At 36.4% G+C, this 14,416-nt stretch overlaps 1 protein-coding gene across 1 annotated transcript in view; it reads left to right on the plus strand.

Moving 5' to 3' along the window:
* LOC129241687 (cell adhesion molecule Dscam2-like) overlaps positions 1-14,416 on the plus strand; it is a 309,207-nt gene that overhangs the window by 80,903 nt on the left and 213,888 nt on the right. The gene's annotated exons all lie outside the window — the stretch shown is intronic.

Genomic DNA, 14,416 nt, shown 5'->3' on the forward strand with positions numbered 1-14,416 from the left:
AACCTCATTCGGAACCCACATTATATGAAGACTACTAGTTATAATGAAGACCACGAAACAGTCGGTGAAATAACTAACGACGTGATGCTAATGTACGAATAGAATTAAGTCCGAGCATTGGTTAGGGCATATATTAGGGTTGCGACCATGCTTGCTTAAATGATGTTATGACCCTGCAGATATTCATAAATAGTGTGATTCTGAATAAGTGAGTGAGACCAAACAAACCCAAAATCGAAAATTTCTTTAATTTCAAATAAAACTTATCGCTTTCAAGGCTATTTAATCAATATAATAAAAACAAATAAACAAAGATTGCTATCAGTATGAAAAACTATTTTAATTTGTATGGAAAAAACCGCAGTATTTGCAACAACCTCGAAACTTGCCTGGTCTTCATTACGTACAAGAATCGAGCTTCTACTGTAAAATTATTAATATTAAGAAGCAATTAACAAAAATAAGTGGGAATTTTACTCACTATTTAATTATTTCTTTCTGAGAATATAAGAATACACACACATGTTTACACAAACATACATAAATATGTATATCCTTTTTCCGAATTCCCACATTCTTTGAGTGCAGTCCAGAAAGCAGAACGGTAAGTGTACTACTGCGCAACATGCTTACGCATAACTCAAGTAGTTAGGTAGCAGTACAACCAAATGTGTACGTTACGGTTACTCCTACTCATGCTTGTATGTATATCTGTACGACTATGTTTGGTTGGCACTTTGCCAATTTCTTGAACACATGCTATTTAATTTTGTATACGGTGACAGCGACCAGCTGCAAAGGACACAATATTAATGCAACCTGTCGTGTCGCTGCTAAAATAACATCTAAGAAATTGCCAGGGAGTAATAAAAAAGATGCTCTGCGCCAAGCGGATTTGTGTGCAATGAAATATGAATAGAAATTGGGAAGGAAAAATGTAGTCTGCTATATTGGTAAATAAATGTCAATTTACTAGAGTAGAAAATACTTACCATATACACCCGACGCCCCAGGGCGAGGCCACCAACCTGGTAATTTTAATTTTCATGAAAATATTATGTGAGTGGTGTTCGTTTTGGGATACCATAAAGGAGCTAGGAATAGTTGCGCTCAAACTTTAACAGTGTATAGCGGTCATCTTGATAAAGCAATATTTGGTGATAAAACTCATTTATCATAAAGCGCAACATGTGCAAAAATTGCTAAAATTTGATATCAAACTTAGTGTCTTTTTAGCCAAATATATGGAAAGGAGATTATCTTCAGCATTGAACTCCATTTCTGTTTAAGCGGTGTTATCGCCAAGAAATATTGCTAGATTTGGAGAGACGAAAATCTTTTGAAGATTTACTAAGTGCCTCTGTACGTAGAAAAAGTGGTATCATCCACTTTTATTTCGGATTATAAAAAAACTTTAAGAATGTTAGCAGTTGTTGACAATGTTTATCTTTTGGCTCAAAATAGACTTAATTTTCAGCGATAAACTCTTCATTCGAGCGAGATTTCTTGCCGGCGAGTAGTTTTTTAGGTCTGCGAATAGCCAGTAGTATCTTGGATTCAAATAGCAATTCTAAATTGAATTCATGTAGTTTTGCCATTGTTTTGATTGACTTGTGACACGGCGCATTGTCTTGATGAAACAGAACAGTGAACAAACGCGGCACTCACTTTGAACATAGCTTTCTCATAGTCAAATGCTCATGCAATATAAAGCTAACACTTTCCTTTGATATCTCTACGGTGTCAGCTAACTCACGCAACTTAACTTTTCGATCATTCAAAACGATTTTGTGAATTTTTTGGTGTTACCGCATCATTTGGACGTCCACTGCGTTGTGTTTCATCGGTGTCTCTACGACCACATTTCAAATCAGTAAACCATCGTTTTATTGTTGTTTCCGATGACGCGGAGTCCCCATAACAGTTTTCAAGTCATTGCTTCACTTGGACGGTATTTTTCCCATCAAGACGCAGTGTAAAATTAAAACACAAAATTCTTTTTGATTCATTGTTTTGCAAGTAAGAAAAGTAGTGTCACTCTTGGCGCAATAACTCACGAACTATTGAATAGAATATCTTGAAATTTTATCAGCTGTCCTTTTAAGATAAGTACTAATTCAAAAAGAGATGGACGCAATAAAACTAGTGCCATGTATGCGTTAGGCTCGGGACTTTTTAACTCATGTGTTAGTTATGCAGTTTTGAAAAATTTTCCTATTTATATCGTATAAGTAAAGGGTCTTTTAAAAGTGACGCCTAGGTGTCAGTAGATGTTTTTATGACATCTTTGACATTTGTCAAGTAAACAAATGTACAATTAAAATATATAAAATAAATAAAATATTGAAATTAATTATGAACATGGACGATCTTTAACAGCAACATGTCCCAACTTTGTGATTGATGGGAATTATCATCCGAATGAGTTGACAACTGAAAGATTGGAGAACAAAAAAAAAGTGGTTCTGTTGAGGGTAGAAAAAGGATTGGAATATTAAAAACTGGACGTCCTGTTGAGAATATTGCTGCTAAAGCGGAAAGTGTTACTGAACGATGTATCGACGTTCTGAACAATTAGGCATTGGTCGATTCACGAATGAATTTTACATTAGGATTTGCATTTGCATGCTTGCAAAATTCAATGAACACGAAAATTGAACCTAACAGATCATTATCAACATTTCTTGATTTGGCGCTTTATTTTCACGCAAAACCATCGCTATTAATAAAGGATTTTGCAATAATCAAAATTGCCGCATCTGGAGAGAAGAAAACCTCCGAGTAATTTCAGAAATATCATTCCATCCACTAAAATGTACCGTTTAGTGTGGTTTTTGTGCTGGTGGAATAGTTGGCTCGTTTTTCTTCGAAGGCGAAAATGAAAGGGCTGCTACTGTCAATGGAACGGAAGATTTTTTATATCGTCTAGTATTACATTTATAGACGTTCTTTATTTCAACAGAATATAGCCACAAATCGCACAACTTGAGAAAACATTGCATTCTTGCGATCTAAGTTTACCGGTCGACTAATTTCATGTAATTGTGACATAAACTGACCACCTTTGTTATACGATCTACCTTAACTAGACTATTTTTTATGGGGTTGTTAGAAAACGAAAGTCGATGTGAATAAGCCAACGACATATCCAGAGCTTAAACACAGCATTCGCATTGAGATTTTTCCATAAACCTATTTTGGGCTGGGAAGCCAAACTATTAAATAACCAAAGAATAAATTCGAGCGTATCTGAAAATGGAGACTTACTACAAACAGATTATGAAATCTAGAAAGACGGCGAAAACATTTTGACAGAAGCATCAAAATGAGAGCCCACCATGGGAAACCCAGCAGCTCAAAACAACACCCCATCATCAGCATTTGACGAAATCATAGTGGCTCTCAAAAAACTGGAGATGTGGAAAGGCAAGCGGCGAACACTCGATGCCGGCTGACTTCTTGAAAGAAGGTGTTGAGGAGCCACACACGTACCTCCACCCCCTTAACAATGGACGTTTGGGAAAAATAATTAATGCCATCTGATTGGCTAGGCTGCATAATCTTTCGAATACACAAGAAAGGAGATAAGAGAGTATGCAATAGCTATCGTGGTATCTCACTGCTTAATACTGTTTACAAGTTTTTTAGAAATGTTCTCTATGAACGAATCAACGAATATGTAGGAAGCATAAATGATGACTACCAATGCGCATTCCGTGGAGGCAAATCAACAATCGACCAATCTTTTGTTCTTAGCCAATTGTTTGAAAAACATTACGAATACGTAGGCTAGAAGTTCACTACCTTTTTGCTGATTACAAACAAGACTTCGACAGTGTTAAAAGAGTTTGGATTCACCATGAACTGCTAAATCTTGAAATACCAGCCAAACTAATCAGGCTCGTTGGCGCAATGCTCAAAAATACAAAAGAAAAAGTGATCATTCAATGGAAGCCCACAGATTCTTTCTCTATTGAAGTAGGTGTAAAACAAGTTGATGCCCTTTCAACTGTCATATTTAATTTGATGCTGCAATTCTTCGTAAAGGAAGTCAACAAAGGTGATACTTTGTTAATTAAATTAACCCAAATATGTGCACTACGAAGATGATAGCGCTATTATCTCGAGGAATACAAACGATTTAAAAGAAAGATTTTTAACAATTAACAAAGCTACGAACGGTATTGGTAAGTTTGCCAACGAGAGCAAAACCATATTTGCTGAAGTCAAGGCATTTTAAGTATTTGGGAGTTATGTTCGCATGTAGCAGTAATTCAACTTCTGCAGTCTCGACTCCTGTCTAAAACTATAAGTACAAAGCTAAGTTTGTACAGGACCCTTATGGATGTAAGGTGTGGACTCTTGCGCTGATTATTAGCATGGAAAGAAAAAAAGAATGGATGATAGTACCTACAGAAGCCAGTACAAATCCAAACAAAATGATCTACTCAGAATGAGACAGCTGTACGTTTTGTTAAAGCACGTCTCATAAGATGGCTAGGTGATGTTACTCATATGACTGTTGACTGTGCCGTGAAGAAAGCCATGACAGGAAAGCTAATGGTCGTAAAGGTCAAAGGCAGACCGAGGAACCGATGAATAGATGCAGTAAAAAACGATCTCTAGGATTTGGGAATACGTAACTATGAAGTAAAAGCTCGACATTGACCGCTTTGCACGAGCATTGTAACGCTGTGAAAGATGAAGAGATAACCAAATTGATACATTGATGCTGAACACTTTTTATTTCAATTGCATATCACCCATTCTTGATAATTTTTGAAAATCGATATACTTTGCCGATATTTTTTACTAAACTTAAAATGTTACCTTGTGGGTATTGATAAAATTTCTACCAGTTCAGCTTTGTGGAAAAATTCATTCAACAATCTTAAAACGACTTAAGTTTAAATGTAGTGAGAAAATGCAAATATGTAATATTACATACACATTTTCGTGTATTTGTCTGTGAAAGCAATAACACTTGGCACATTTTCCATACACGCATGTAGATAATTTATATTTTTAATTTATTACGCATAGAGTCTGGTGTAAATTACTAGCACAAATATGAAACCGCGCTAACTACACACACCGCTTACCTATGCGGCTGACATCTACAAACTGCCACTACAAGGAGATGTACGAGTACATGCATGCACTTGGCATTTTGTACGTGTTGTAATTTACGCGATATTGCTGGATTAAATTGCGGTTTGGCAAATACATTTACTTACTTTCTTTGCACCACAAGAGGTTTACATTTAGGCGCTGTAGTCATATTTATGGCAAGGCCGTGTGTTAGAGGGTGAAATACGTGCTTTTGCAGGCAACTTCATAAACCATCAAGCGACCGAAAAACAAGCAACGTTTAATTAAGAAATATCACCGCATTAAGCTTCTATTCACCGTCATATGTAGCCTTTACAAGTACGCATACTTATGTATGTATGTAGGTGTGTGTTTATACCTGAAGAGATATGTATATTTTTACTAGAAAATACTTAAACCTACATATGCTCAAGAGGCATAAGCCTAAGCAATAGTATACTTATATGCTCGTATTTTAGAAAATATGAGTTTTCACGCGCAAATTCATACAAACGCTTATTTCTCTATTCATCGCATACATGTATACATGTTTATGCACCCTGCAGGGAAAATACTGCAATAGTTGTGAACTAGGATACCTCACCAGTTCACCTTTCGGCTCAACCAGTTCGTGTTCTATCTTCTGTCTTTTCTCCATGTTAGCGAGTGGCTTGAGTAAGCTCGAAAACTTAAAACGAAAATACGAAACCGAAATATTGTTGTAAAGCATTTCTTATTATAATCTGGTGGAAAATTTCATGGCATTCATTTTGTGAACTTGATATCTGGCATATCTCCGCCGTTTAAATTTTCTTTATATCTACTCGACCTCCGAAAAAATCTGAGTAGATCTTGTGCCAAGGAGCCAAGGTGATCACTTCAAGCCTGATTTGAGCGAAGGCTGGACAGATGCACAGAAAGTGGTCCCTCGTCTCACCCTTCTCTCAACATGCTGGGCAGAGTGCACTGTCTGAGTTGCCCACCTTTTCCATGTGTTTTGCCAAAGTGGCCCGTCATCAATCCAACCAGCAGTCTACAATCCCTTCAGTTTAGTGGCGGGAGAAACTGCGACAGTAAGTCGGACGTGACAGGTAACATCAGTTTTGTCCATCTGCAGCCTCTCTCAGCCTGCCAAGCTTGCTTGTGAGTTAGAGTAACCCGCTTGCTAACCATAGCTTTGATGGCTCTAGAAGGCAGTGGCAAAACGGGCTCTAGGGCCACCTTCCTTGGCTCGGAGCCCATTCTTCGGGAACAAATTTATTTTTTTCAAAGTAAATTTGCTGTTAAGTGTTAAATGATCATCATGACTTGACAAACTTATTGAACAGAAATATCAACACAGTTTGCTATTTTATCGAATTTTGTTCTTCGCCAAAAATCATGATTTCCTTCTCGACTTGGCATATACCATCAGATGCAAACAACATGTCTATACCAGTGGCAAAAAAAGAACAAAAGCCTTACAATTTTTGGAAAAGAGTTTCTAGCAATCGTGGACAACTATTACGAATGGGAATTACTGCTTACAGATGGGTCAACAGACACCCTTACAGCATTTAGTGTTGTCCAAGAAAATTTTAATGTTCTCAAAAATGTCATTCTCCCTAACTACGCATCTATCTTCGCAGCAGAAATGGAAGCAATTCTTCGGGCATGTTTATGTGCACTAAAGCATAAAAGAAAAACGTTTATTTGTTTTGATTCTTTTTCGGTAATCGCAGCTATAAAAAACATTAACAACACGGAACCTACAATAAATAAATTTTTTCATAGCAACAACAAAACACTTAAATTACTCTAGACACCAAGTCATTTGGCATTTGTGGTAATGCAAAAATAGATGAATTAGCCAATTATGCCACCAAAGCGCCACTCATCATTGCATCGTTCTACAACAGTAAAGACATAAAAAAAGCTGCCAATTCGAATAATTTCACGCACTTTTGCAAACATATTAACCCAAAAAAAAAAAAACTCCACTTCTCTATCCAACGACAGTATCACGTCGGGAAGCCGTCGCCATTACCCGATTCCAAATCAGCTGGCAAACCTCCGTGCGCGCTGTGCAACAATAACAAAATGTCAGTTAACCACCTCACAAGTAAATGCGCAACAGCTCGAGCCACTTATAATTCGATACAGATTTCCAATCTGTAAGATCTATTCATTACTTAAGGGTTTTCCAATAACAGGTGTTATTTAGATTAGATTAGAGATGATTAACGATTTTTATGGCCGGAATTGGATTATATTGATTTGGACAATGTTTATTTTCAATAAGGCGCTACGTGCCACACAAGCAACGAAACCATTGATCTTTTACTGGAAAAGTTTCCGGGCCGTGTTATCTCTCGAATAGGTGATCACAATTGGCCACAGTGATCTTGTGATTTAACACCTTGTGATTTTTTTTGGAACCACTTGAAAGAGAAGGTCTACGCCAACAGCCCAGGGTCGATTCAAAACTTCAAATGTGGAATTCGTGAGGCTATCGAGGACATAGGGAAGCCACCTTGCAATTCGGTTATGGAAAATTTCATGAGAAGGATATTGTCCTGTAAGCGTGGTCGTGGTGGTAATTTGCCTGAAGTTATTTTCCACTATTAACGGCATACCTTCCTCTTTACAATGAAATAAATATCCGATCATTTATATTAAAAAAATAACATTTTTCTTTGAATATCAAAATAACACCTCTTATTAGATAACCCTATATTATGAAACAAGTATAAAATTGTTTTCCGGATTTTTAGAAAGAAGCAATATTTTCTATGAAATATGACACACCAGTTGCACTAATATTTTCTTTGTAATAACTACTTGTTTATTAAACCATAACTTTTAGACAAACAGGAACTAGCCGTAGGCCTTCAGCTGCTACTGCTTTAAATTAAATTTAAGTTTATTTATTTGTTTGCCGATAGTTAAAATACCAGTTCATAAAGCTAAAAACAAAATTTGTCCTATATGTTTCAAAAATATTCAGTTAAAACATAAAGCAAAATATTCACTCCAGTCCATTCCCACGCTTTAAAAATATTATATAATATTTCAAATGTAAAAAGTTTATGCGGAAATAGATTTTTTATTAATAAAACTTTTTTCAGGTGGAGTAATTCGTTACACATTCAAAAATTTATTCAAAAATGCTTTAAAAGAACTAAAAAATAAATAAAATTTAAGGTATTCAATTTAAGAAGATCAATAAATTTATTGCTAGTTTAGTTGGCAACGGCGAATATCGCAGGCGATGGAACGATGAGCTTTACGACAACATAGACATAGCACAGCGAATAAAGATCCAGGGGTTTCGTTGGCTGGGTCATGTCGTCCGAATGGATACAAACGCTCCGGCTCTGACAGTATTGGATGCGGCACCAGCTGGTGGTAGCAGAGGAAGCGGAAGGCCTCCAGTGCGTTGAAAAGATCAGGTGAAGAAGGACTTGGCTTCACTTGGTGTGTTCAATTGGCGCCGTTTAGCATGAGAAAGAAAACGACTTATCGCGCCAATTAAGAAGAAGAAGAAGTTTAATTTCGTACTCATATTTTATGCGACCGGTTACTGTGAGTCTTTTTCTGCGCACAAGTATGGAATAAAATTGCGTCTAGTGTTTGCAAAAAAATTTTAGTTATGGCGAAAATGGTGAACATGGCATTGTTATGCACTCGTAAGTGTATGGAAACAATTCATGCATAAATGGTGTGAAATGATTATTTATTTCGACGTTTTAAAGCTTAAACAGAGCTAGTATTACAATATAGGTAAATCCGTGCCTCTAATCCTAGTAGCCTGTGACGCGAGGCTACATATAAAGTGGAACAAGTTCATGGAAATATTAATCGATTGTTGCCTTTATTTGACAGACTTGGATATAGAGTTAAAAAAAAATTTACTTATCATTTATCTAATATATATAAATAAATAAACTAATTTGCTGATTATTTTACTACTGGTATTATTCTAGTCAATGAGGAACTGGTATTATTTCTTCTATTAAATACCAGAACCTAAACTAGAATGTATCTATACTAATGGTTGGTTTTTCCCTGCAGGGCAAGTGTACATATATATATATGTGTAGCCGCATACTTACACATGTAAATAATATCCTTTTTAATCAACGCGAATACGCCAGGGTGGATGCGCACAGATACTTAAGCGGTCGTCGGCACTGTCGTTGCGGTTGTCAGCAATGCAAATTCTTCTGCGGTAGGTATAAGCATGCGAATGCCGCAAGTTGTGACATTGTTGTTGTTGAAGCTGTTTTTCAACGCTTTTTTCAAGCAACACATAATCGACATTTTCTCGTTAAAATGGTGACACACGCACTAACATTTTTATGCATAAATTTGTGTATGCATAAGTACGTATACATATGCATATATTTAGTGATGTTTCTCCACACGCACTTTGCAATTTCCACAATTAACGTCTGAAATGGGTTTGTGCATATACTGACTGTATACAAAATAGGTCCAATGATTCTGAACTAGTCCTGAAATTACATTTGCATACTGAGGTTCATTGTCTTGGTATTTAATATTAAACATTTTTTCACCGCAGCAGAGGCGCAACTATAATTCTTTGTCAGGTAATCTGCTTCGATGGTTGTTACTTGAAGTTACTTTGCTGCCTCCAGTTGGAACTTTTTGGTATTGGACTCTAAATTTGGACAACATGAGGGCTCTGAAATTGGAGGCAGATTGGCTGGATTTCGACAAGCACTATACTACCAACCACACATAATGCTTCGTACTAAATTGTACGACCAAATTCGTAAGACCGATATACTGAAGTCACTTAATGCTCTAAGCAGAGGTCTTAGCTTGAAGTGCATACCCCTCGAGAGTAGCGTGATGATAAGTTGTGTTACTTTTGCCAAGAGTTTTTAGGCTGTTAGCTGGGTCGGCCAGAGCCTTCATTGGTTTAGCTACTGCACCTTGAATTTTTGTCGCCCTCTTATTAACTGCTGCAATGTGTGTTTTGCACAACAGGCTAGCAATGATTATCATATATAAATGTTTTTTGCATAATAATATGCAGTTCACTACAAGCCAAACTATGAACTATTATATTATATTAAACATTTTATTTTCTTTCTGCTCATTTAAGCACTATTTTGTTTCTTGGACTCCTACCTGTAGTTTTACAGTCAAAAAATCCAAGTCTTAGTGAAATTATTTTGTATATTATGAAACTTTCAGTCCGCTTGAACATATTTACTAATGCTTCTGGGATATCTTATCTCACAACCCTTCCACTGATAGGTATTCTATGTACCACTATGTATTTTATACTGAAAGTGTGGTCTATCGCATTAAGAACATAAGAGATATTAAGTTTTAATATATTGTGCATCCAAATTTTTTATTAGTATGTATTGTTATTTTTCATCTCCAGTCACAACATCGGTTGCTTTACGAAGTCGATTAAAATTAAAATTGAGCTTATTGAACGTATTACTTATTGATCCAGCTCCAATATCGGAAATCAATATGTTTTCCATAGTTGAGCGCTATGCTGTGAGTAGGATTTTGTGACACCTGGGACCATCATATGGTCCATATCAATTGTCCATATCCACTGCTGCGCTAGAGGTTTCGTTTAATTCGTGTTTCTGAAAACCTCTTCAGCTTTTTTATTTGTCTCTCTGACAATTCTGCCTACCATTTCTATGTGAGAAACGTATTCTAGAGGTTTTCATGGGCCTTCTAGCTGACGAACGATATTATGTGCCCGTATTTGGTTGATGTTGGAAATTCAATGACTTCTCTTCATCATATTCCACGTCTGCGTCTGCGTTACACTCAGTACGCGTTACTGCTTCTGCATATGAAGCTTCTTTCTTATTTAGAACACAATAAGAACCTTCATCTAAACCTTCATCTTCCACGAAATCAATTGACTCGATGTTCTAATCATCATCATGCGCCATATATGTATAAAGCTAAGTTATCCGACCATCCTTGCTCGTTCACTCATTAGTAAATACCTTCGTGAAGTTAACATGTTGACCAGATAATCTTCAGCCTTCGAGGGCAATTCATTTGGTTGTGAGTACACCTAAGCACATAAATTCAGTATAAAGAAAACACTTTGGGAAAAATCCTAAGTCTGATTTTTAGAAATTCACAAAATACGCTAGTATAGCTAAAACAAACATTTATTTCACACAAGAAATATTCACTCATTGAAACAGTAAAATACAAAAAAAAAAAAAAAAAAAAAAAAAAAAAAAAAAAAAAAAAAAAAAAAAAAAAAAAAAATACATTGAAAACAAGAGAAGAAAGATGATGCAAAAGAATTATTCATACATTTTCCTTACAAATATAATTGTGGTACAATTGTACCAAAGATGGCAATGAAGGTATAGATGTTCGTTTGCCACTCCCACCGATGTACGACATTTCTATGCACAAAACAAATTTCATTCTTAAATACAGGGTTGGCCATATTAAACTGACCCATGTGATTATTAAAAAAATATGGAAAAAGAAACATTTTTTTGTGTTTCATTGTGAAAAACATTTCATTTAGTTCAAGGAGATTCGTTTACATCACTTTTTGAATATGATATCGCGCAAGTGGTCGCCCTTAGCACGTATTTGGATATGTACAGGGTTGGCCATCTTAAACTGACCCATGTGATTATTAAAAAAATATGGAAAAAAAACATTTTTTTTGTGTTTCATTGTGAAAAACATTTAATTTAGTTCAAGGAGATTCGTTTACATCACTTTTTGAATATGATATCGCGCAAGTGGTCGCCCTTAGCACGTATTTGGATATGTACAGGGTTGGCCATCTTAAACTGACCCATGTGATTATTAAAAAAATATGGAAAAAAAAACATTTTTTTGTGTTTCATTGTGAAAAACATTTAATTTAGTTCAAGGAGATTCGTTTACATCACTTTTTGAATATGATATCGCGCAAGTGGTCGCCCTTAGCTCGTATAGCGTAATGTGCCCGTTTTTCGGGGTTTTCCATAGTTTTGGCCAGCGTCTCGGCCGATATGGCGGCTATTTCCCGTCGGATATTGGCCTTAAGTGCGCCTAGTGTCTTTGGCTTGTTGACGTAAACCTTAGATTTCAAATTACAGTAAAAAGTTATAGGGTTACTCAATGGGTCAGTTTAATATGGCCAACCCTGTACATACGAGTATATGAGGCAATCATTGTAGACAAATACGAGTAAATAATATCAAAATCTTAATTGGTATAGCATGGTCAGTCACCGAAGGGTCAAAAGTGGTTATTTTAACTTATTTTGTTTAGTGTTTTAATTTAAAACCTACTCTCGCTTTGTTTTTATCGACTTTAACCTATTACTCTTTGACTATTTAAATCGGGACAACTTCATTTGTAGTTGTTATTGGTGCATGCACATTACTATTATTAGTGCAGTGCACCGCGACCTCTCATACGGCCATTTGTGTTGAAACGGGAGCCTATAACCGCAGTCTTCTAATGAATTTGAGCGCTTCTTAGGATTTTTGTTTCATATTAGCAATCGATCCATAGTCACACCACCTAGATGGATGAATTTTCGACTTGCGAGAGAATATGCTCTGAAGTTTCATCTCCTCATGCCCAGTATAGTAACCAGAGCGAATTTGTAAGTCCTCTATATCCACGGTTAAGAGCATTTTTGATGATATTCTTGAGGGAGTATACTTCTGTCCTCTTCTCTCCAGTCAGTGTCGTGAAACTTCATTGTCTTTCCAGTTTTTGGGAACCTAGTTTATGTGACCTTGAGTTGACTGACGAAAGCATTTCGGTCCGTAGAATTTTGAAGCAGCGTCTAACTACGCTACTCGGTCCGCCTGCTTGTTTCCACCATAACCTTCAAGTTCTCGTACCCATCCCAAAAACGTTGTTCCTTGCTCCCAGGATATTGAAAAGAGTGAAGCGTTCCTCAACGAGCTTGGATGTTATTGTAGGGAATTGCAGTGCACGCAAGGTTGCCTGACTGTCTAAAAAATTACAGATACGCTTTGAAGTTGTCTCTGACATAGATTTCTATGACATAGATTTCTATTTTATCTATTAGTTTGATCGGGTTCAATGCGAGGCTTAGGTGACTCTCAGAGTGCCCAACTTAGAATATACATATGTATAGTACTATATATCTCAAAATTTCTATAAATTTGTTGCATGGTGCATTGGTACTATAGCAACTCTGTATGATTTTTTTTATTTTCTATGAAATTTTCGCTCTTTCGGTCAGAAATATTGTAAGGCCTTAGTACTCCTAGCGTAGCCTTCGTTTCTTCTCTATGCTTTTTTACCTACCGCTTCCTGATCTCCTCCTGTATCATAAATGTACTGAAATTTGTCTCAAGAAAAAGTTTGTAATTCTTCCGGATGCTATGTAAAGCTTTCATTCGGTTCTTTGGGAGTGCAAATATCATAAGTATCACCCTTTGAGAGAGCTTTCTATAGACTTATCGCAGCTGGGAAGTTATTGATTCACAAACAGAGTTCCCTCCATGTAACTCTCTTGGATCTCCTCAACGCTTTATTATTCGAAGTTAGTTTGTTATTGGACTTAGAGAAAGTCTGTAATTGTTCCAATCACCCAACATCTTTACTCTATTAAGCAGTTGTTGTTATTTTAGCAAAATAAGCATTTCCAAACATGTACGGGAATGCTGCTAGAGGGATAGTCCTTGGCTAGATATAAGTCCAGGTCTTTCCGATAACGTAGAGCTGACTGTTGTGCGAACGCTTGTTAAGCAGTCTTATGGCCTGGTATCTCTGTTGTGCAAGTTTTTTATTACACCAAGGGACGGCGCATGAGGTCTTTATTATTCTTTGGGGTTAGTTGTATTCAGCTGTTAAAACATTTGGGCGTAGCTGTTCAGCTTTGGTCTTAAGCTCGTGCTCATTCAGGTTTGGTGTGCTCGAGCTGTTCACGCGTTCCTCAATAGTGAAACGCAAGAGCTGCCAGTTGGTCTTCCTTGGATTTCTGAAAGCTAATTTGATGTCAAGAAAATTACCAATGTCGAATGTAATGTGTCTGTGGTCCGACATTTATTCTTCTTGGCTCGGTCGTATAAATTTTACGTTCCATGAAAATAAATACAATTTCAATAATATGAAATTCGAGAAACAGAAACAGGAAGGACTAAGCTCAACCATACATACATATGCACATACATGCATGTATGCATGATAAAATACTTTATTTCCACTAAGGCCACATATACAATTGTTTCGCTTAAATTTATAAGTGAAATGTTGAGGCGTCATATTTACAACCAAATTGAGCTTGAATTGATCACTTTCCTGTTAAATGACTTGGTATGTGTTACTGATTACT

Source organism: Anastrepha obliqua, chromosome 3 (genome assembly GCF_027943255.1).
Source record: "Anastrepha obliqua isolate idAnaObli1 chromosome 3, idAnaObli1_1.0, whole genome shotgun sequence".
Lineage (NCBI taxonomy): Eukaryota > Metazoa > Arthropoda > Insecta > Diptera > Tephritidae > Anastrepha > Anastrepha obliqua.